This window comes from Chiroxiphia lanceolata, chromosome Z, assembly GCF_009829145.1.
Source record: "Chiroxiphia lanceolata isolate bChiLan1 chromosome Z, bChiLan1.pri, whole genome shotgun sequence".
NCBI classification, from domain to species: Eukaryota; Metazoa; Chordata; class Aves; order Passeriformes; family Pipridae; genus Chiroxiphia; species Chiroxiphia lanceolata.
The window spans coordinates 11,240,000-11,265,750 of NC_045671.1; the positions used below are offsets into that span (position 1 = coordinate 11,240,000).

General features: G+C 38.5%; 1 protein-coding gene across 5 annotated transcripts in view; it reads right to left on the reverse strand.

Annotated features, from left to right (window-relative positions):
* The window catches only part of PRLR (prolactin receptor), a 153,086-nt gene that overhangs the window by 64,450 nt on the left and 62,885 nt on the right, over positions 1-25,751 (reverse strand). The window contains exons 1-4 of one of the 5 annotated variants that reach the window (XM_032676674.1): positions 24,877-25,129; positions 14,289-14,348; positions 1,684-1,771; positions 983-1,012 (exon numbers count right to left, since the gene is read on the reverse strand). The gene's annotated coding sequence lies outside the window, so the exon portion shown is untranslated. Of the gene's footprint in view, positions 1-982; positions 1,013-1,683; positions 1,772-13,162; positions 13,301-14,288; positions 14,349-24,876; positions 25,130-25,751 lie in introns of those variants that run through there. The other 4 variants (XM_032676672.1, XM_032676669.1, XM_032676670.1 and 1 more) reach the window with 4 other exon arrangements.

Sequence of the window (25,751 nt, forward strand, 5' to 3'; positions counted from 1 at the left end):
TCAGCATTTCGTTCTACTTTCCCTTTATTTTGTATTTTTCTTCAGCTTAAAAGAACTGTTCTAAAGTTCTACACATTTTCTAAATTACTCTGGCCAATGCATAGCTGTCTGCATCTTTTTCTTGTAGCCTCCCTTTTAATACAGCTTTTATATACACAACATTCTTGAGTCATCTTGTAATATCTGAAAACGAAGATATTTTATAATTACATGCTCGCTATTATACCACTTCCACACAATTATGTGATGGAGATTCCCCATTACCCAGCATTAGTAGATGGCTTGGGAACTCACCAAATCATTTGCAAAAGGAAATCTTAGGTAAAACCTTGTGAAAAAACCAAATTGCAAGTGATTTATAACTGTGCAAATCAATGCTGGAGAAAAGTTAAACATCTACTGAAATCTGTATACTTTTATGAAATGAAGAACAATGTTGAAACCCGACTCTGTGTGTTGCTGTGTGTTAGCAATTTGGGGCACTGTTCTCAGATCTGTAAGTAGTATATTTTGTATTAGCAGCCTGGCTTTCTGTCACTGTGTCTAAAACACTCTTGGTTTTGTGGTTCTCAGATCTGGTATTGTCTTACAAAGATTGGCTTTAGCCCAGATATTTATCAACTCAGCATTTCAACTCCTTCAAAAATCTTCCGCAACTTTAAAAGCAAATGTTTGTTTGGTTTTTTTTTTTAATTGAAATATCTTATTTCTCACATATATAATTTAAGTTATAAACCCAGGTTTGTTTCTTCTATTCAAGGAACAAAATTCTCAGAAACCCCACAAATTTATACACATTTACATCAAAATGAAAGTGCCAAGCAAACATGCACAGCTTTTTTGAGAACAGATTATTGCAAAAAAACCCCTTTTTTTCCTAGTGATGCTAGTTTCTAAAATAATGCAAGGTTTTCAGTTGACTTTTCAGGCTTTTCTTGGTTGCCTTCAATCCATAAACCTGAGGAAAACACTTAGACATTACCTACACATAGAGATGTAGCACTGTGTTTGCCTGAAAGAAAAAAAAACGCAAACAGTGAACTAACACATCTAGTTGAAGGCTACAGGGAGTTTTATTATATGAAATAAAATGTACTTGCAACTATTTTTTTTTAAGTGGACTTGATCTGAAGTCTGCTTCTTAACAAACTCTGAAGTGTTTTTGCAAGTGCTTCCATTGAAGTCTTTCAACTCTTGTGTCTCTTTTCATTAAACATAAAACCTACTGGATATTTACTAACATCTAGGTTGTTTATTCCCATACTTAAATTATGCACCTGCCTCGCAGTTTAATTTAAAACACTGGGAATTAATTTTCTGGACTAATGTTGCATTTAAAACTCAGTTCAAATATTATATACATTTTTGGTAACAATATGATACAGAAATATTCTATAACTCTAGGCTAATATGAGTTTTATGGAAGCAGTAGTTTGTCCAAAGCTTAAGTTTCTAATGGGATACTCACAGTAGCGCTCTATCCAACCACTCCACTTATCCTACTTCATATTACACAAGCAAACCCCAAGTAATTTGCAGACACAGAATTCAAGGACAAAAGGAAAAATCAGAACATCCAGTACCATTTCCACATCTGAGGCTAATACATTTCATCCACTTAATCAAGTAACTCAAGATCATTTGTTTTATCCAGAGAAAGAAAAGAAGTAACTGTGATTTTACCACGTGCTGTTCTCAAGCAGTCTCTGCTGATTTCAGAAACCTTCAACTCCAAATCTTCTGGCTGAAGTGCAGTGTTGCGGCTTTTCCCCTGTCAATTGGCACAAAGAATATGTCATGTAAATTTTCAGCTTGTGCCCTGCTTCTCCCTGTAGATGCCTACCATAAATCCTTACTTAGACATCATCCCTGATAACTCACCTTTGCGGGAGAATCCTGAGCAGAAATGAAAGAAGGTTGTTAACTATTAATATGGCATTTTCTGGTTTTATCTTCTGGTGATCTGATCCTATGACTTTAGCTTCCAGAGGAAAAGGCTTTTAACAATTTTTAAAAGGCTCTCTCACAAATACTGCACCCTTCTATTTCTCCAGCATCCACAAAATGTAGGAGCACACTGAATGAGCAAGGATGCATTCTGTACTGGTGTACAGAGATATTTTAAACCCAATTACCCTGTTATGGAGGCAAGCTTGTTGAGATCTCATGCTAATCTATAGCATCCAACTGACAGCACCTGAGCTGCTTGTTGTCTCTGAAGCCTCAGCACTTCTCAGTGTCACTGATACACTCCACTCTGTAAAAATTACCTTCATTACTCACCGTTTGCTACCTACTGGTTTGTAACTAACTGTGCCTAACACCCTGAATGAAGGGCTCTAAGCTACTGTGTGACCCAAACTGCTGTATATGATCACCTCCTTCTCATCCTTACTTACCTTCATGACAATTGTTGGTCACTGTACTCTGTGAGATTTTACTATTTCTTTCATCATCAAGAATTAACCTAGCAGAAGTAAATGCAGCAAATGCAGCAAATTGCTCTCTCCAGAGATCTTCTGGAAACACCTCTAAAGAAACACTATAGTCTTTGGAGATTTAGGGTGCATTTTAATCCATTTCTAAACACTTGCTGTTTTAAACAGAACTCTAAAGAGAAAATTAAGAATTTTTTTCAAAGAAAATATATTTTCTTGAACTTAATATCATTAATACAACTCAGAACTTCAGTAACCCTTATGAATAAATTGTGCTTATGACTTAAAGCGCTCCCTATAGCTCAAGAAGAGCTTTAGTATTCTTTTCCATTTTGGATTTGCTGTGGTTTAACAAAATCAAATTTAGAACCAGCTGATGAAATCTAAACTTCAGCTGTTCTTTGTTAGATCCTGTGACCTATTCTGATCCAGCAAAGCCTGATTCTGCCAAAAAAATTTGGCTTGTCTGTGTTCTTACATTGAATTCAACAGAACTACACCTACACTTAATGCCTTCTGCCTGCTAGATCATGTCCAATTTCTGTGGGAGCTGAAAGGATTACAGGATGTAATACAGAAACAACAATGTATATTTGAAACCACTCGTGGACATGAACAAGATGAAACTTTACTAGTACTGGTCCCTTCTAAAAAGCTTATGAAAAGCCCTTTTTCTATTAAAAGTTAATATATTTACATTAAGAAGAGTATCAGTTTTTTCTTATAAAAATATTTGGTGAAAAATTGTGACAACAAACAAAAATCTTCAGAATAGAATGATTTGGCTTCTAAGAGTAACCAGGATATGGTGGTGGGGGTTTTTTTGTTTTTGTTTTTGTTTTTGTTTTGTTTGGTTGTTTGTTTTTTTTAAAGAACAATGCAGTTTTTAAATATACATTCTTCTGACCTAATTTATCATTGCTGACTTTTGGTCAGTTGCAACAGTGTTAGGGTATTTTTAAGCTTTAGAGATTGACTTAAGATTACATAAGTTAATAGTTTTCTAGCAGAAAGCATACCTGTAAATCAGTATTAATTTGGTATGCCTCCAGGGGATCTCTGTGTTCAGCTCTAACCGGGCTTTTGAACAAACTGCACTTTCCAATGCACTTTGCAGTGCACCTGCAATCTTAATTTTTTGATGTCATGACATGGTTTACTGTATTGTGTAGGTTGCCTGTTGAATTGTCCAACCAGCTACACAAAGAGCCTTTGCTTTACTGTAAAATTAACACAGAGTCTTGTGTATGTATTTTTAACTTTGATGGTCTATTTTAGGCAACACAGAAGAGAGTTTCAGTGCAAGTCACGTCATTTGATTTCAGTTTAAGTATTACATGGTAAGATATCTGCTTTGTGAAATGCTCGAGAATGTTTGCATTAATAGATTCTCTAAAGAAGAACATGACTGACTTCTTCAGGCAAATCCCTCCAGCACAGCTGGGAGCCGAGGCAACTGGAAACAAAAGAGAGAGAGAGAGGGGCATGTACGTCATCTGCCCCACACAGAACGCTGCGCTTGGCAGGCCAGTGGCTGCAGTGACACACATGCTGCTGCCCTGCATTGTGTTTGTGTCCCAAGTACTGGGAAATGCTCATGCAGGCTTTGGGCTCCCAGCCCAAAGCCAAGAGCTAACTCTTATGCTACTCTGCAGTTTAGCAGGATTGCACTGCCAGATTAAAAACCCACTCTGCCAACTAGGACGCCTGGACCTGAGTTTCAGGGTGGATAGAAAATTAGCCTCCCACCAAGATAAACACGGGAGGTTTCCCATGAGGAAAGCAGCAGAACAAAGTAGCACAGAGACAGTTTTAAATCTATCAGTGCTATATCAAAACTGACTAAATGGTTTGTAGCATGACACTGATTTACAAAAAGGTTTCTTGATTCATCTTAACCCTCACTAGGGCCTATGCTAGCAGGAAGGAAAAACTCTGTTAAAATTCTGTAGCTGAAATAAAAAGTGAATAAATGGCAACAAATTCCTTAATTCATTGATTTAATCTCTCTAATTTTTCCCATGAGGCAGTTTATATGGGAGTTAATGAGGTGTCAGTCATCAGTCATTGGACACTGACTGCTCCACATTCAAGAGGCTGATTAAACAATATAGGTGCTTATTTCATTCTGGCAGCCCAACAGGATTGAGATTATTAGTTAGGAAAGAGACTAGACATTTTGAGCAAGGGAGAGGCAATCATTCTAGTTATACCAGTCTGAAGCTATTCTCATAAAACTCAGTATAATATTAACTTTTTCCTTATTTGGATTGGAACAGAGTAAAACACCTAAAGCATGGTAGAGGTATAAACCAAAATAGGGCACATGATTTTAACACACAGAGTTACTCCAAACCTAAAACTGAGAAGGGGGTCAGCACACGTAATGGACATCTATCTTCCAAAGGAATTTCTCTGTACAGACAGAGACTGTTAGAATAACTTCCAACCTACTTATAAATTACAGAATCAAGATATGAAAAAACAAAGCTTCCTGTTTTGTTGTAGTGGATCATTTTCTTCCAGTCTTTTTTTGGTGACACTGAACAGCTGAACAGTTGTCAGTTTATATGGTACAGTTCTTTTACTAATTTCATCATCCTGACCAATCAGCTCCAGATATTCCTATCTTCTCTGTAGCATCATTTACAGCACTCACACGAACCTGCAATGACTCAGTTAAAGAACTAAAACCAACCACTTTTCTTTTTGCAGAGCTATTTGTTATTATTTTATCTCCTTGAACAAATCAGTGAAATAACAAGACAGGAGGTGGAGATGGTTTGAAATCTTATGCAATAGCACTTAAACCCAATCTGTTTAAAGCACCTTGTTTCAGGAAAACACTAGGATAACCCCCGTGAAGTTTTGATTCAGTGATGAGGATGTAGCTAAAAGTTAGCATCAACGTAATAATGTCAAAACCAATGAAAAACTAGTTTTTTACTGCCTTAAAGGATTATTAAAATATGTCTGTTGAAATAGATGTTCTTTGTACCCATCAAGGCTGACCCTACGCAGTTGTTGAACCTAGTAAGCACCAGTCCATTAACAGCAGTGAGCTGAAAAGCAAAACACAAGAGAGGAAATACAGTAAACATATTTTTGAGGTACTCACGAGTATTGGTTGTTACCTGCAACAAGATTCCTCAAGCCTGTTTGAATGAAGACAGTTCACACTACAATTCCCAGTACAACTGTGATAACATAACCAGACTTCCATGGAGTTACTAGGCAAGATTTGTAAAAAAAGGTCCATCACACAACTGAAGAGTTTCTAAGCCTGGGTAACCTTTGGCTCAACTATCTGCCTCCAGAATTACAGAAAACACACTTCTCCATGAGCTGGAAATAGTTAGTTGTTATTTGTGGGAATCAAAGAGAGATTTTCCTGAGAAGATTAAAATTAGCTAAATACACAAACAGCAACTTTTCTCAAGTAGCAGTAGGATCCCCATGCAATGGGATAGCATGACCAAAGTCTGAGAAGTAAAAAATCTGTGGACATGACGTCGATTCTTAAGCTGTGGCTACTGGTCTTCCCACAGTCAGAAAAAGAAAGTTTTAAGATCAGGTGGAAAAAATGGCAATGGCGGTATGTGGGGGGATGAAGTTCTACAGATCCAGCAACATTTTTCTCCTATTGGTAGGTTCTAGCCCATACTCTAGACTGTATCTACCTATCTTTGGACATGTAGTACATATAAAGTTGTGATTTCTCATATAGAGAAAACAAAAATTCCAAGTTTGTGTCAAGCACCATTCATTATCAGCAGTCACAACGAAGGCAGCAGCTTCCCAGCTAATGAGGTCACAGTCCTCAATGCAGACAGCACTTATACAAGGAGGGCAGCTTACACTGACCTCTCTTCCAAATGCTAGGGGTGTAATTCAACAACACACTGACAATACACCAATATGGCTATCTCAGGAAACTTTCCTAACTAGACTTACTCCCCTTCCATACTGCAGTTCCCTACTTATTCAGTTGGGTGGATCCAGCTGCTTACGGGTCTGTGAGACAATCACGGAAATAGTTTGCACTAAAAAATAAGCTACAATTTTTATTAAAGCCTAAGTCATCTCAGTGACTCAGCTTATACGACTGCCGAAAAAAGCAGCTGTATTGGCACGACACAGTGATAGTGAATGGGAGGACAGGGAAAGGAAATAAAAGCTTAAGGGTGTAATTTCTTTCTGTATTAAAAGTAATGTATAACGAAAACAGTCTTTAGTTGGAACCTATTCAAGGTTAATACTCCTTCTTACTTCACATCAAACACCAATAAAGAAAGTGGTGGGTGCCTTGAAGTCACTTATCCCAAAGTCATTATACTTGTGATCATACCGTATCTGAAATCTCCCATACAGTCATTGACACTGAATCAAGTCAACACTACCTCTTGCACCTATAAGAAATCAGTTGAAAGGAGACAGACGATTCTTTCATGTGAGATCAGTGCCTAAACTCCAGACTAATTTTTTCGTCCTATATTCCTGGTTTCTGGCATTAGCCTGTAATTCAGCTGAGGATCCTGCTGCTTAGCTGACCTTGCACTGCAGGAACAGCAAAATGGAGGAAAAAAGTTGTTTTTCTTCTCCTTCTGGAGCATTCCCAAGTTCTGGTCTGAACTTGTTAATTAATTTTTTTCAGGAATCAGAAAAGAGCAACCAGATGTTCATCACTCCTTTGTTTTCAGGATCTGCTCAGCAGTGACAGAGAAGGGCAATGAAGCTGTTGAAGGGTCTGCAGCACAAGTCCTATGACAAGTGGCTGAAAAAGCTGGGATTCTTTAGCCTGGAGAAGAGGAGGCTCAGGGATGACCTTATCACTCTCTACAATTACCTGAAAGGAGGCTGTAGCCAGGTGGGGGTTGGCCTCTTCTCCCAGGCAGCCAGCGACAGGATGAGAGGACATAATCTTAAGCTGCATCAGGGGAGGTTTAGGTTGAACATTAGGAAAAATTTCTTTACAGAAGGAGTGAATAGACACTGGAATGGGCTGCCCAGGGAGGTGGTGAAGTCACTGTCCTTGGAGGTGTTTAAGGAAACACTGGATGTGGCACTTCGTGCCATGGTCTGGTTGACAAGGTGGTGTTTGGTCACAGGTTGGATTTGATGATCTCAGAGGTCTTTTCCAACCTAACTGAATCTGTGATTCTGTGACAGTGAATAGTGTATTTTGCTGCACACTGACCTGTCAGTTTGTATACTGCAAAGGACAATGTTTCAAGACTCTGGCACTGGAGCATTCAGGGTTGGATTTTGGGATACTGCAGAAACCTGAGTTCTGACACAGGAGGAACAGATCGTTAACAGATGTAGAGAAGCGACACCCTTTGGCAGGGCTGCAGCTTGAAGCAGCAATTTCATTGCTCTTTGATAGATTCAGTTTTGAAGGAGAAGGAAAACAAAGATGTTTACAAGTTTGTTCTGTTCAAGAAAGCACATTTTCCCAAATATTCAAACAGCATAATAGTAGATTACAGAAAATACAGGCTCAAGACCTCCTGCTCCTTGATTCAGATCAAGAACCTGAATACAAGTTTTCTTTGCCTCATCTGGAGAGCTCTGGCATTGGTGAAATAGTTATCTCCACCTTTTTATAAGAAAGTCCATCTTGTTCTGATGATGCTTTATTTTATCTTCTTCATTATGTACGAACACTTGAATGTGAGGTGCCCTGGAATGTCCTGTCCCTGCTTCTTTGAGCACAATCCAGCTACGTTTCTCCATTGCCTTCAAAAATGCTGTATTGCCCTGACACAACACTTTCATACTGTCCCTTCTTTCCACAACATGAAAAATGAAAACACCCCTCACTATGAACTACCAACCTTCAGAAATCCTTCTGGTGGTGCCTTGTAGCTTCCATACTCCAAGACTACCCAGTTGGACTACCCAGTTTCTAGCAGGCATAAAATCTCTCAGCTACATCCATTTCTATGTCCCAGGCTTTCTGGACTGGTCTTTTGTAGCAATTGCTAAATCCCACTTGAATGTAATTTTAAAAAACCTCTTTTTGTATCTCCTCCTCTGTTCCTCCCAAACATTCACAACAGTGCTTGTCCTACTTTCACAATACTCAATGCTTTTAATCCATTTCTAGGCCTCATCACTAGCTTATCTCATTCCCAACAACCTTACATAGGAATCTAGTTCTTCTTGAGATTTAAAGAGTCCATTAGAGTCAATTTTCTACAATACAGCAGGAAAACAACCTCCCTCTCTAAATTAGAGAAATTTTCCTCCTGACACCACTCTATGCCTATCACAGAATGTACCAGCAGAAATGAAGTCAGACACAGCTAATTGTGTACATCCATTCTTTACCTCTCTTCACAGGAACACCCCCCACCCCCCCCTTCAAGGCCTCCATCAAAAGTAGGCATGGTTAGGTCAGGAATGGCACTTAAAAAGTCCAGGGACCCTCAGATAATCTCTCAAAACACTGACCAATGCCATTACTACTGAGTTATGGACAAGTCTCAACTTTTGTATCTCAACTTAGCCTGTTTGAACTCTTTGAGGATTTATTAAATATTAATTGAACCAGGGAGCAAAATGCAAGACATAGTCTGGCAGAAAGACATTAATCTGCAATGCTAGACAGCCAGGATCTCTACTACAGTTAACACTGTATTATTTATGAAGAATGGAATTACTGACAGAAGAAATGAAACTATTTTATTTTTCATAAATATTTAATATTAACACCAGTTAACTACTTGGCAATGTGAAGTGAAATGATTCCATAGTAGCCATTCAGATTTCTTTCAAATTGGAAAAAAATTGGTATCATAGTACTTTTACTCTTGTGGGGAAAATCAACTGTAACATATATTATTACAAATATAGGCTCTACTCAAGATGAAAGTAAGTAAGTACCTGGAGCTGATTCTCTAAAAATCTATGAGAATGAATGTCCTGGCATCTCAACTACTTTAGCTAAAATTTCTGGTTAAAAATTACAGTAATAAACACCTCCCAAATATTAAAAGAAAACCAAAACATCCTTTAATATTCCCCATGCCTCAGCAAATAAAATTTCCCAACTTTTTACATTAATACTTATTCTTATATGTCATGAATTTATTTGTTCCACTATGCACCAGGAGGTTGCAAAGGGGACTGAAAGAAGTTATACTGAAAGAACTTGGATAATATTGTGAAAGTAACAAAGAAACATGGAAGTTTGTATTAGAAAGAAAAGAGTTTAATCTTAAAAGAATTATAAAATTATTTAAATAAGCTACTATGCAATTTTTAAACAAAAATAACTTGCAACTGAATTCAGAATTTGTTTGCAAAACCAGATATTAAAACATCCTATTCAATAGCTGTACTATCCCTTCAGGCTCTTTAGCAGGCCAGGTGCTGCCCTGCTTCCAGGGCTGTGTCTTTCGAAAGACCTGAGTCTCTTAAAACTCATTTCCTTTAAACCATAAAGCACCTCTTTACCTCATCAGTGTCACCCCTGGCTTACAATGTTGCTTTGAAATCATATTCAGATTTCTTGTGTCTGAAACACAAACTGTTTCAGGTCTGTCTACTTGTCAGTATCAGTGCCATTCACATATTATCAAGCTGGTTCTGAGTCAGTTAGCTTAAGCATTTAAATTAGTATTACTGCATTAATGTAACCCTCCACAGGGGCTAATATTTTCTGCTTTTTAGCATTGTGTAATGTAGACAATTCCCTTTACAGTTTTAGTTAATGAAAGACTCTTTTCCACATTTTCTTCCAAAAACTGTTGTGTAACATCACTGTGTACTGTAAATAGCTTCCCACTTCCATCTGCTGTCTGAAGTGTCTGCTCTAAACTGCTCTGGTTTGCAAAGTTTTTGCTTTGTAGTTCTTTGGCATAAAGCATTTGTTAGCCTTGTTGTAATTTGTTCTAGACTACAGCTGCCAATAAATCAGGCAGTGGCACACAAAGGCTATACTATTAATACATTCTTATTAGTTAGACTCTAAAGGAGTACCTAAAAAAATTAATTTTAATGAATAGATTTCACAGCAGATTGGACATCATGAACCCCCTAAGTTCAGTGGGATACAGCATTACTAACCAGTTAATCTGAGTACCTCTTCCTCAGTGCCCCGGGAGTAAACAAACACTAAAGGCCCCACAAACATGATATGGATAACAGTAATTCTTGACTTAAATTTTGTTTGTGACTACAGTGACAAAAACATATTAAAGTGATAAATTAGAAGTTATCATGGCTGATTTCTAGTAAAGATCATACTGATTTTCACCTGTAACAGTTACTGCTACAGTTCCCAATAAAGTTCAAGTTAACCAAGATAATTTTAATGATGCCAGGCAATTCTGAAACGTGGTTGTGTTGAGTTTGCATGGCAGGGGTTTGGCAGTAGAGGAGCTACTCTGTGAACAGCTGCCAGAAGCCTTCCCCATGTCCAACAAAGCCAATGCCAGATGGCTCCAAGGTAGACCCACTGCTGGATGCAGTTGAACCCATCGGCAACGGTGGCAGCGCCTCTGGGATAATGTATTTATGAAGGGGGGACAAAAAACCTCAGCACCTTCAGCCAGAAAGAGGAGTGAGAATGTGTGAGAAGAACAGCTCTGCAGGCACCAAGGTCAGTGATGGAGGAGGAGGAGGTGTTCCAGGCATTGGAAGACCATGGTGAGGCAGCTGTGCCCCTGCAATCCATGGAGATCCATGGGGGATCAGAGACCCACCCGCAGCCCATGCAGGACCCCACTACAGAGAAGGTGGATGCCTAAAGGAGGCTGTGAACCTGTGAGAAGCCAGTGACAGAGCAGGCTCCTGGTAGGGCTTTTGGAACTGTAGAGAGAGGAGCCCGCTGGAGCAGGTTTACTGGCAGGATTGTGACCCCATCAGAGGGACCCACACTGGAGCAGCCTGTGCCTGAAGGACTGCATCCTGTGGAAGGGACCCACACTGGAGCAGTTCATGAAGAACTATAGCCTGTGGGAAGGACTCATATTGGAGAAGGCCTGCCTTTTGTAGGAAGGACCCTTCATTGGAGCAGGGGAAGAGCATGAGGAGAAAACAGTACATGTGTGATGAATTGACCACAACCCCCATTCCTTGTCCCCCGGTATTTCCTGGGGAGAAGACATAGAGAAATTGAGAGTGAAGTTGAGCCTGTGAGGCAGAAAGGGATAGGGAGAATTTTTTTTGTAGCTTTGTTCTTATTTTTCATTTTAGTCTTGTGTTAACAGGCAATAAATTAATTCACCCAAACTGCCCCTGATAGTAATTGTGAGTGATCTCTCTCTGTCCTTATCTCAACCCACGAGCCTTCTGTTATTTTCTCTCTCCTGTCCAGCTCAGGAGGGTAGTGACAAAGCAGTTTAGGTGGGCACCTGGCAACCTGGCAAGACTACCCCCCCCATCACTGATAGCCCAGAGACTCACAGTTTTACAGTTACATTCCAACACAACATGCTAATTACAAGTCATTCTATGATGACCAGAGTCTGTAGCCTTGTATTGCTTTGGTGTGCACTGTACAAATATCAGAGATATATCTCCCTTTTCAAAGGAAACAGTTTAAGCAAATCCAAAACCTAATAGTTGCATGCACAAAAGCTTCTCAATAAATTATAGACTAAAGCAGGTTTCAGGATGTCATTTAGACGACAATTTAAGAGCCCCAAGGAGGGATTAACAATGCCAATTTCATTCCTAAGATTTGCTTAAACTGCTCTTAAAAATCTCCAATTAGGGGAATTTTGAAACCTCCTTAGGCAATTTAAGCTACTGTTTTAGTATCTTTAATAATAAAATGTTCTTATCATCTAACCTGTATCTTCCTTGCTGCAACTTAATCCAAGTACTTTTGCAGCCTAAAAGCAACAAAACAACAGACTGCTCCCATCTCTCTGCAGAGCTAAGAGACACTACTTTGAGCACTTCAGATATATCACCCTTGTCTTCTCCTATTTAGATGTGTCAGTCTTGATTCATTTTCTCACAAGACACATTCTCCAGACCTCTAAATCTTCTTCTTGCTCTTCTGCGGACTCTGCCTATCTTTTGTGAAACACTGTGCCCTCAGAAAGACAAAGTACTTTAGTTGAGGTCTTGCAAATATTGAAGGGAATAAGAGAACCACTTTGCACAACTCAGACCATACTCCTACTTGTAAATCCTGGCACGGTATTTACTTTTTGCACAGCAGGATGACAGTATTGGCTCCTGTTCCTCTTGTGTAGCACTGAACCCCTTACTTATACCAAATACCTTCTTGAATCCTTGTTACCTCAATCTTGTATTTGTGCAATTATGTATCCGTGTTTAAGAGCAACACCTTGGTCTTGTTTCTACTGAGCAACTTTTTATTTATCAGAAACAATACATGACCTATAAATATGACTTCTTTTTCTTCCTCTTCTCCAGTAAACTGAAGTCTCTCTCCTTTCACTGTTGTCTAGTAAATATGTGGTATAGCATTATCCATGTCACTAATGATATTCAGATTAGCTGCCACACCAAGGAGTTAGTCTTGGGCAGCTGGTTTCAATCTGCCCTTTTGCTCCAATAGTGCCTCACTGATAACCAGTTGTAAATGGTTTTCCAAGGACGGGGGTATCCTGCACAGTAGTTTCATACAGACTATGGGTTTCTAGTTAATTTACAAAAATTTCATGAAATTGTATTGAAAGCCTGACCACAGTGCAGATCTATTACATCACTGCTGCTCTTCTATCTTTGAGGCTTATTACCTTTTTAGGAGAAAACTAGAGCACTTGGAAAATATTTCTTTTCAGTGGGAACCTGTGTTGCTGCTACTTATCTCCATGCTCTCCCATATATTTACTTCAATATCTTACAGAAGTTTATAAACAAGTGATCAACACACAGAGGCTACAGCTAAAAAAAAACCAAAAAACTTCTGTTAAAAATCTGCACAGAAGATACTAATTGCAAACAGGCTATAGAAACTGCTGACTGGGTCTTCTCTTGTCTAAAGAAAAGATCTTGCCTCCGTTTTCCACTGTCCTATTTTAGATTCTGGGGTCAGGACAGCTTCACATGAGGCAGAACAGGGCAGGTGCCTGCTGCAGGTCACCTCAAGGTGACATGATCCTCTGCCTCAGAACCACACCCATTTTCCAGTGATTGGCTTATCCCCACAACTAGGTAATCATCATGTGAGGCCACCGCTGTAACCCAGCTGTAACCCGGGTGATATCAGCACTTCCTGGGACTGTCTGGCAGGTGAGGCCATACCTTGGTCAACCTCAAAGCACAGCAAGAGTAGGATGTCCTCCCTCTTCCCTGCATGGGGATGCCATTTTGTTAATGGTATAAACGCCAAAACCTTTTTCAAGCTTCTCAAGAGCTTCTCATATATTCTTGATATATGTCATATACAAGCATTGTAAATATCTCTAAATATAGATACAGTGAGGTGGGTATATTTATAAATGCATACAGTTTATAATAATGAACTTATATTTGCAAAAGTTTACATATAAAAGATTACTTAATAAGAGGTACCAAAAATAAAGTTTAAATACGAATAGAAAATTAAAAAAAAGGTAGAACATACAGTCATACAACTACCAGTTAAGACAGATGAAATCCCAACCAGATTGCTGCACAGTATTACCTGGTCTGTCTTTGGACTTCGTGCTGTGCTGCAAGATACAGACAACACTGCCTACTAAAATGGAAAATCAGAACAAAAATTTAACTTTACAGTAACATGTGTAGGGGCACTAGGAGAAGTTCACAATGGATTTTCCCCAAAAGGGATAATGTCCATTGGATAAATGACAGCTGCGATGAAATTTCTGAAACAAAACCAAATTGTCCAGTGTGACGAGGGCAAGGGATGACACTTACCAAAAGGCTTCTCTAATGTGAATGCTTCCCCTGAACACGATGCAGCAGTAAACATGCCTCCTGTTAGGACAAAAGATGAACCCCTGAAGGCAACTTCCAAACCACCTATACCTTATATAGCAGACTGGGCTTACAAACACAGGATCTCTCCTAAGTTATCATCCAGCTGGCTGAAAGCAGCCAACAAGTAATTCATCAGGCTCACTCTTCAACAATTTTTTTCAGCAAAGATCCAGCATGGTTGTTCAGACCTACACACTCTTTTCCACTCAAGTCCAGGGAAAAGTCCGTGTTACAGCTTACAGTAATGGCATCTCACTGAACAAGCTCTTTGTGATGCCTGTTTGCACTGGGGCCACTTCAAACAAATCTAGTATGGGTTTGGTACACTATTCTGAGCAGCCGTGAACAAAAAGCAGCCTCGTTAAAATATATCTCCTTTTCTAGCGGTAGAAAGGGCCACCTTTGAATTTCTTGGGGTTTTCTACGTTTCAGTAGCGTTTGTTATTCTTTTACTTTTTGCAGCTGAAATGCAGACTGGCATTACCCATCCTTTTCCTTTCAAGAGTTTGGGGAAGGATGGCCCTTCAGGGCTGTGATGTGTCTCTTAAACACCCCAGAGATCTCCTGCTTTGCCAGCATTTGCAACTGGGCCACAACTGCCTGAGAGACATACCTGATTGCATCTTCGACCATGTTTTCGGCCATGCTTCTAACATCTGGCTTAATAATCTCCAAACTCTTTTAGAAAAATGGTATAGGTTTTGAAAAGAGGCTGTGGAATACAGCTTCTACTCCACCTGGGCTCTTTAATAATTCATGGACAAGGAGGGGTCCTTTTAATTTTTCTACTACCCTTTACTACTTATTCTTTACTACATGATGGTGTGTTTCCTTAAAACATCAGAACCTTTCAGGTCAACAGATAAAACTTCAGAGTCTGCTTTCCACTGCAAAATAAGAAATGTTTGTTTTCATTTGTGTTTATTTCAGTGCTGCCTCTTTCTACGTGAGGTTGTTTTACTGGCACATAAAGCAGTCTGTACTACGTTGCTGCAATGAGCTCACTGCTGTTACCATGTGCCAGAACACAGCATGATAATGGGACCAATAAATCTCAAACCAGCTGGTACTCAACAAGGTTTTGTGTAGAGGTAGATTGGGATAAAAACCTTCCAGGCATGTCAATTAAAAAGGAAACTGTCACTGGCTACCCCAGGAGAAGTTTCAGAAAAACTTGCTAGCTTCCCAGCTGAACAAAGAGTACAAGGATTTTCATCCATTTTAAGCTTTGTTCCCTAATTGCAGGACTGAAGACCAGGTCTGTGGTTGGTCAACAGTTAAAGCTCTGTTGCTGGAACTAGTAAATGTTTATACATTCCAGTAATATGCATATGGATGAATAATGGACTTGTCACAAAGAATAATGCCACGTCTTACCCAGCAGCATTATTAATATTATTCCAGCTGCCTGGGTATTGTATTTCTGCAAACCCCATCTCCCACTGGCCTGACAGCTTCCAGGGGCTTTGAATAGCTGTTTGGTAAAGTTCAAATTGGTGTTTTGTGGGGATATTCTGGTGTAAGCATTGTTGGGGAGCATGATGTAAAAACCACAGTTTACCATCCTTCTTTTTCTCCCACTCTGGCTTCAGCTGCTAAACATCATGGACTTGAGAGGCTTTTATCCAGCTGTTAAATTTCTTCAGCAAGCACCACCACTTCACAAACAGCTGTTTCTTCCTTACTTGCTTTTTTACCGCTAGAAACTTCTCAATTTTGCATACACTGTCCTCAGTAGCGCTCACTTTTTAAAGGTCTTTAAAGTTTACTGGAATAAAATGTCCCCTTTATACCTTGGTGACTGTAGTCTATTAAGCAGTATGCTGACCCTTTCTCACTGTCCTGAGGACACCTAGGGAAGGTAATGGGATACTGGGAAGTGTGGAACTTGGCATGACAGAAATGGTATGGAGTAAGGGGGTGGATATTGTCCTGGTTTCAGCTAGGGTAGAGTTAATTTCTTCTCAGTAGCTTATTCTAATTTCTTATGGTGCTGTATTTTGGATTTGGAATGAGAATGGTGTTGATAACACACTGATGTTTTGTTTTTTGCTAAGTCATGTTTATCCTAAGTTTTTTTTTCTTGTCTCACGGTCTGCAGGTGAGGAAGTTCGCAAACTAAACTGGGGCAGGTGACCTGAACTGACCAATGGGGACATTCCACACTATAGAACATCATGCCCAATGTATAAACAAAGGAGCTGATCTGGGTTAGGGAAGGGGAGTCTGGCATTGGTCAACTGGTGGTGAGCAATTGTAATGTGCATCACTTGTTTTTCCCTTTTAATTATCATTATAATCTACTATTATTACTGTATTTTACTTTATTTTTGATTATTAAACTTCATTAAAGTTTTCCTTGAATTTTTTTATCTCAACCTGCAAGTTTTACTTTGATTCTCATGCCCATTCCACCAGGGTGGGGGGAGAGAGGCAGAGGTTGAGCGAGCAGCTGCATGGTGTTTATTTCCAGCTGGGCTTAAACCACAACATTCACAATTTCAACTAGTACCTGGGAACATCTAGTCATAACTACTGTCAAATATTTCTTTTGTCCTAAACATCCTCATGGTCTTCCTTTATGAGTGGAGGCATATTTATTCTAATTTTCACCAATTGCCAGACATGGTTTTCCAAATCCTTGCACAGCTTGGAGTTTTCACGCCCATTCTCTGACTGTAATGAAGAAGCTGTGGTTACAGTTCTTTATTATAAACTCCAGTAACACATTAATGTAGCAAATGGTAATTGCTTGCTGTAAAACATCCCCATGTTTCAGTTTCGAGCATCCTGTTAAAGCAATCTGTGACAGAGGCCTCTACTTCATTATTAGTAACAAAGAAGTGAAAATTATTCTAATTCAACAACTTGTGTGAAGGCTGATTTAAAAACATCCATTCTCTGCTTGGTAATTACTGAGGTGGCAAAAATGGTTTAAAAGCCTCAGCTACTTCAGAACTCATTCTGCCTTTCAGACACACAGTCCAGGCATATTGGGATAGTATGTTCACCACCACTAAAATGAGACTAATACTGTTACTGTGTTTAGAATAAGCCACAAATACCTGTTACTTCTAAAGGACTTTATCACAGCCTTATGTTATATTCTAAGTCTTGGTTTACATGACATGAGGCCACCTGTTTTCTCTTCAGATCAATAGTACTGCTTGTTTCAGAAAGGGGCTTTACATTCCCAAAGAATCCCACTTCCTCAGGAGCATAGTAAATATGTTTTGACAGATGCTGCAGTTTGTTAACATGCTGCTACTACATGCACACAGAAAAACAAACATTAGGCAACTGATTTGTCATGTTCAACAAAACTTTATTTATCATTTGGGTGATGTTGACCTGCCTCTCATTGTCACCATTTCTTTTCCTTCAAAGATGTGTTTTTAATGGTTTATTTTTTTTTTTATCCTGTGGTTCTAAGGAAGATTAAAAACAATTCACAAAATAATTGTGTCTTTTATGCAATCAGCCAGAATCAAGTTTTCAGAAAGTGCTATAAAATCCATGTCAACGTAAGGGTAAGGGAATACATGGAGCATAATTCCTGTCATGGTATTACAAGTAGCTGTTAGGACACTGAGATGTAGACAAAAGTTGCCTCCTACCCCCTCACACAAACTGTTGTTTTCATAATGCCAGCCCAACCATCTTCTCTCCAATGCAGATGGTCTTTTTAGGAAGACCTTTTGGGCTCTAGGTGTCCCTACAAACATGTTCTTGTGAAGTTATTTTTTTTCTTCTGGTCTTCAACTTTAGTAAGCAATGTTACCTATATTTTCTAGCACAAAGCTGAAGGACAGCCCCATAAGGTGATCTGGCTGGTTTGAAGGCAGGTGAAGGGGGCCTCTTGGGCAGATTCACAGGTCTGGTCTATTCTTTGAATGACCTGGGGCTGGGTGGAAGCCTCCTGGATAGTTTCATAGGTTTAGCCCTTTGCCCAGTGCATATTCAGATTTTTCCATGGCCTCCTCGCTCTCTGACATACTCCCACACTATTCAACTGTACTTTCCTTTTATTTTGCTTTCTTTCTACTTACGTTTTCAACTATTTTTATCATATCTTACTAAACACTTCTGTACACACATTTTATAAATATGATTTTTGTGTATTATAAAGAAGTGTAACTATGTATAAACACACATTTAAACTGTTCCACACTTTTACGTGTTTTCATGAACACACACGAACACGTGTGCGTGTGTGTGTGTGTGCATGAGGGCCTTTGACACACTCCTGTGGCAACGAAAAAGGTAGGGTTTCAGCTGCTGGCAGTTACAGGGGGTTCTGAGATCACATGGGGTATGGCCATGACCATGACTAAATGCTGACTTTCACGGGTAAAGGGAGGACTTCTGAGGCCCAAGGGATCTGATGCACTTCTGGGCTAAACGGGTCATATGGCTGGGAAAGGGAGAAGGGCTTCTGGGGACAGTGGTCATCAGACTTTTGAGGGTCAGGTCTTCCAGCAGAAGTTGGAGGAATGTAGCCTGAACCATTTTGTACCAAAGTTGTTCTTCAACTGAGACTAATGACATTTCCATCGGTTGTAGCCTTTTCTCATCCTCTCCTCAACTTTCTAAATCAATAAAAATCTAGGTTGCTACCACTCAAATAAGGAATGAAGACAGGTGTTAGACATAAAATAAGCAGGAAGCAGTATATAATAATTAGTGAGAGAACTTACATATGAATACTATTTTTACATATAATAGTAACTATTACAGGCAGTTTGAGGTAATTTGGCATTACACAGGCTAAGCAGATAGTGATGATGACTAGGGTACAGAGATGATACAAGATATCATCTTGTGAGGGTGATCTTCTCCTGAAGAGAAGACTAGAAGACATACTTTGAGTAAAAAACAGCCAACAAACAATTTTTTATCTCCCTCATATTAAGACGAAATGGTATGATCATATCCAATTACCTTATCTAGACAAAAATACTTTATATTGTTACTTAAAACAAAGGGGTTGCATGAGGATCTTACCTTCACACACCCAGACCTTATCACTGAACCTGGTAATTTAGTAGTTTATTTAAACCTGGTAGTTTACTTAACACTTCCATCTAAATAAGTAGTTTATCTATTAATGTTTTTTAAACTGATTTTCATTCTTGACTTAAAGTAAGTACCTTTTAGTTTTTTGGTATCTTTATTCTGTATTCACAAAATCATGATCTATCGACCTTTCATAAGGCAGATTGACTTTGCTCTATAACCACTGAGGTGTATTGTTCTTTATTTTCTCTCTACATTATGATTAAACAAAAGGAATCTTTGAAGGAAAAGCTTATCCTTTTTGGATTGACTTTCTTAAACTCTCATATTTCCCCGCTAATGTTTAGGGCTGAAGAAACAGCAACAGCAGCAACCCAATTTTTGGATTAAGCTATGAGCAGATGTAGACTTGGCTACAAGTCATCTTTGCTTTTCCAAAGGCGATCTCCTGTTCTGTCCAAGGAAGAAGGGTCACACCATACAGCAGCATCCAAAATGTGCTCTTCATCAAACAGACTATTCTGTCCTGAATTTTAAAACTTCCATTTTTATATCATGATTGTTCCTGATTGTTCTTGATCCAGTTAGAGGTCTGAAAGCTTTCAGAAGTTATTAGTGCCAAGTTTATTGACTGTTTTTATGAACCAGTACATACTTGCTCACAGGGAATGTTATGTATCACATGCTCACCAGAAGTGGAAATGTTACAACTTAGAAGTACTGTTAATATGGAATGACTTCACCCCGAGGGAAGAATGAATTTGCTAAGAGAATGGCCATGTCAAAAGACTCAGGTTACCTCAGGGTATAAGGAGTTCGAAATTCAGAAGATTAGAAAATTTCTCAAGACAACGGAAAAAAAATTATATCAGATGCAACAAATATGCTCAATGACGTCTTTTCAGAGATCATTAACTGTAAAGCTAGAGGGATCATAACAATAATCTAACCTATATACAAAGGCAATAGGACTCAACCTAAATGCAATCGTGAACAGCAGAGACATTCCAGAAAACTGTCTTTTTAATGTTAAATTTGAACACTCCTTCTTTCACATTTTTAATTCACTAGCCTTGATTGGGGCAGAAAAAAACCCACCAGAAAATGTAAAATGACTCCCTAGCTCCTTTTTGGTGCTTTTTGTTAGACCAGCATAAAAGGCATCTAAGCAGAATCCTCTGCTTGGTTGGTCAGATGCTTCTGGTAGGTATGGGGTATATGTAGTAAAGGACAGTTTATCAAGCAGAGCCACGGCTGCACTTTGCCAGTACAAGCTGCAGGCAGGAGAATAATGGTTCCTGTGTTATGGGGTAGTCTGGGTTCAAGGTGCCTCATGGAATAATTTGCAGACTTCATCCAGTGGCACCAGAGCACCTCTCAGGCATCTCACACATTCTCCACAAGTACAATATGTGGATACGTGAACGTACACATTCAAGAAGCTTCTAAGTACTACTCTGAAATAGTCACATGCTGCAAATACTTCTAGAATTCTCTGTCCCTCCCAACACCCATAAGACAAGATGCCTGGACTACAGAAACTATTAAGTGCTTTGAGATATAAATTTCCTCATGGTTCAGTGCTTCCTAATTTCTCATGTTAATAATTCTGATCCAAACTCTTCTGAATCTTCAGCTGAAACAACCTACATACTTTATTTTGAAGTATAGGTTAAAAAAAAGCCTTTGTAAGGTCACTGTTTATCCTGTAACTTCAAATATGAAACTTTTTACTGCACGAGAAAATTCCAAAAGAATACAGCAAATACAGAAAACATGACTATCAGCGCAGGATTCTTTCAAGCACAGGCTTCTTCTGGGAATATGAAGTTAATTGTTCAACACTATGAATTGAATTATTCCTTGAGAAAACTTCTGTAGATCAGCTGTAGAAAACTGCCATGCAATATGACTGAACTTTAAAGGACCTGAACAGTTTGTAATTTCTCAACCAAAAAAAAGTAGGGTGCAATGTTCCAGGTAAGATGAGATGACTAGATCATTTTGGTGCTGCATTTGAAAAAGAGGGAGAAAGACTGGTGGATGCAACAGCTGCAAGTCTCATAAATTCCTTGTACTTGTGTGATGAGAAGGTATTCTTTCTTCTCCATAACAGATAAGCAACAGTTGAAAAAGTAGTCACAAGATTCCAAGAATAAAATCTATACTAGTCCAGAACATACCAAAATTAATAGTAAACCTTACAAAAGGAAAAGTAATGGTTTAATTTAGACTGAGAGAAATTTTTGGTTAGAACTTTAATCCAGAGACAAAAGCTAAAGTGAGCTGTAAAATTTAAATAAGCTGTTGTGATTTTAATATAATAAAATATTAATAAAGTGTTTCAGAAGAGAAAGAAAACCTAAACAGTGTTCTGAAACACTGACATGAGTCATCATAGATTTTTACGACGAAAACCTTTACAATTTTAATGACAGTTTCCTAATTCCTAATTCCTTTATTCCTATAAAAGGCTTTGAAATGAAATGTTTTCATTCAGATTAGATAGCATTAGCTGAATGCTTTGCTCAGCCTGAAGTTTTGTCTTTTCAACTTGCCAAAACACAATTAAGAAAACCTGATAATTTCAGTTTCTTTAAGAATAGTTTTCAGTATTGGCAATGAAGTGAAAAATCAGTTAAATAAAAATCCAACTAGATTATTTGCAAAGATTTTTATACTAACAGAATTACCAGTGGCTCAACTGGAACTTCTGAGAAAGTTTTAAGGCTAAAAAGTGATTGTAAAAAGTCGACTGGATATGTAAGTTTATTAACAAGTAAGTTTTTAGAAGGATGAAAGTCATGTTAAATAGAACCATAACCAACCTGTATCTACCAGAACTGTGAGATACTATTCTCTCAGAGCAAGGTCATGACCTCTTCAGTAAGGCCAGGCAATAAAAAAGATAGGAATGACAAGAGTTATTTAGCTCATAATAACCCCTGCACCCTTGATTTAAAAATGTTTAATTAAATTGCTTCACAATGATAACTTAGAGTGAGAGGGAGGATTGCAGACTAGGGAAACCTACAGCTGACCAGTAAATAAATTATATTAAAATGACATGGGCTGGTTCTTTAAAAGAGTTAAGAACAGCCTCAAATGAACTAAGTTTAGCCTAGCTGCCTGTGCAGCCTGAATACGAACAGACTCATGTGACATGAGATTTCCAATTCAGAGCCAGGCTGAGGAGAAATGTGATAGCAATCACGGATCAACAAGAGTGGATACCAAACCAGGGAATTAAGGCATCCCCCCAAAACTGCAGGAGACCAGCCAGAAAAAGGTCAATGAGAGTCTTCATAAGTGAAGTTATTAGAGCATTAGATTAATCCAATTTATTAATACAACCAAAACCTTAGGGTACAGGCTGAGTTGCCATTTGATCTTACCTTGTGAAACAACCCTACAACCTCTCTGAAAGGCAGGTGTACTGAAGATATAAATGGGAACCAAAAGTGGTGCTGCAGCCACAGAAAACTAAGGTTTTCAGGGAGAAGTAGAACTTTGAAAGAAGGGTATTGCATAGCAAGAGCTTGTGACAATAAAAAATCCTGCCTTAGGGATAAAAAGTATTGATATGTACATGCAGGTACATAAATATATAGAGAACAACTTAAAGTTTGTAAATTTCAGTGTCTGGAAGTACCAGAATATTAATTTCAAAAACAAGAGGTAGTAGGAAAAAAGCATTTCTAGTGTTCTATGAGTCTGCAATTAACCTGTGTCTGATTCTGGTGAAAAAAACATGCCTGGGACACTGGAGGTTTCATCCCAAATCCTGATGCAGCTGAATGAAGTGGCTGAACTCAATTTTCTTTGGTGCAGTAAGGAACATGTGGAAGTCAAGCTTCCACAATCTCTAAATGAAGGCCAGAGCTTTCAAAAGCCACCTTTGTTCCTGAGTACTCTGTTTCTGATAGCTGAGCTTCATTTGCTACAGGTGGTAATTCAGCCGGGGCCATGAATGCTCAACACATAAAAAAAGTACATTTTCACTGCGCAACAGAAAAAAGATGATAATACAATGGAAATAGCTTAACTTTAAAGCCATTCTGAAAAACAAAGATGAAAACTCTGAAACCTGAACTATCCTACTGAGCTCAGTCTACTGGAAAACTGGCCCTTTTCAAAGCATCGCATCTTTCACATGAGATTTTAGTCCGGCAGATTTCCAGTTCAGTTTTAACAACACAAAAAAATGCTAGGCTTACCTATCCATTTTTGCTCCTTGCTGCCTTTACACTAAATGCATTTCTCTAGATTTTGTTTTCCTTCAACATCTCCAGGCTCCAAGCCACAGTGAGGATCTGTGTTAATCCTTGTGTTGTGCTTTAACTCGGCTGTACTTTGTCACAGCAGACTGGTGTGCATTCAACGCCACAGACTTTCTATAGATGCCTCGTGCTGCAAAAATGGTAAATGGCTCCTTTCATTATGCAGATGTTCAAGCATTACTTGTTGCTAAACTTGTTCACTGCCTGGGCAATCCATCTGCCTGCCTTGGGGGAGTGCCTAGTGCAGCTCAGTAATAGCAAAGCAACTCTCAAAAGAAGAAAGGACTGATAGCTGCAGCACGGCACTTCTGCAGTAGAAATCTTACACTGGTTAATACGGACACAGAATCCACACAAGCTGTCTTGCAGGCTGCTGCGCTCTCTAGAGGGAACTTATAGCAAGGGAAACTGTATTCATTCCAAGGTATTCGTGAATTCCCAGGTGACTGCTGGAATAGTGAAAATGTTACAGATTATGACAGTACAATGTTTCAATAGAATGCATGAAAAAGTGGGCTAAAAAGATGCTCTTTGGATCAGATCACATCGTTTTCTTTACTCCTTGCCAGCTCAGTAACCAGCTTTTCTTTCCTTTCTCTCTGAGATCCATTTCCCTTCAGCCTTTGGCTGCCAATCTATGCTAATACCAATGAATTCTGAAAATAATAACACAAAACAGAATCTGATAACTAGTGAATGTATATACAAGTGGAGGAGAGGGTAACACAGGAAGTATAAAATAACAGCTAGGGAACATTAAGGCAGTGGAAGATATGACGGCAGTTATGGGAGCTCCAGGAGGTTTATTTCCTCAACCAGTATATTTTCATTAATGAATAACAAAAATGAGGTATATTTAGTGAACATAAATGATATAAAGCAGTAGTATAATGAAATCTGTACTACTAGGTGCATTAAAAATGCTTTAAAATAATAAACACAGTCCAACTCTCATTTTTAAAAAAAAAAACATACAGAAGGAGTGGCATTTCTGTGTCCAGCTTATTTCAGTATTTTAAAAGAGAGACCACTGAATCACAAGTAAAAATGCTTTTTTAATTTTTCAGAATGCAAGCCATATGATACTTAGCACACCACATTAAGCTGAACTGATTTTACCTTTTGCTAAGTTTTTAATTTCTGCTAATAGAACTACAGTCTACTCTGTCCTTTATACAACACCAAATCCTTTACAGTAAGGTAAACACAGGTTTAACTGCAGTACTTACTTTTGCCTGGTAATGAAATGTATGTTGACCCATGCCAGTTCATGAATGCTTCCTGAACAAGGACTTGAAAATCCAGCGTTTGAACGAGTTTCACATATACTAAAAGTAAAAAAAAAATCCAGAAAGAAAGGGGGGGAAAAGACCCAGAAGAAAGCTAAACAAAGAAAAAGCCTGTAAGCTTTAGAGCTCTGCCTGCAAAATGTTCAGTCTGGCAGCTCTAGGAGAAATACAACTCTGTGTACTTGTACATGCTCACCCCATTAGAGGAGGAGTCAGTTTTGCAACACTTATGTTCCTTGCTTGAGGCAAAACAGTGACTCTCTTTAGTGCAAGCAATGTTTGGAGTGTGACGGCTTTAAAGGTGGGAGGTGTGCTCTAGAGCGTAGGAATGCATCAGCAGAAAAAGAATAATTGTAAGCATCAGCTACATACGCTACAGGTTGTTGTGGCTCCTTTTAAATGCTTATTGTCTATGATTCTTGTTTTTCAAGGGAAATCTGATTCCCCTTCAATACAAACTGCATCCGTAATACTTTTTGTGCACCAGTAGTCCACATTTTATATTCTAGAATAGCAGAAAAAAATAAATTCTTTTTACAACAGAGTGAAAGGTGTTGGCTTTACACTAAAAAGTGGATTAAATAGAAGGAAAAAAAGTTTTGGTTTTTTTTTTTTTTGTAACTTTGATTGCTATTTCTTGTGATTTGAGAAGTTTCAGATTATGTAATAAGGTTTTGAAATTTACTGACATAATTATTCACTAGTCATCTATCTATACTTCAATAAAAACATTTTTACATATTTTTAGTAATGCTTTCACTGAATTACATTTTTATCTTCATGCCAGTGAACTGAACATAAAATAAAATGTATGC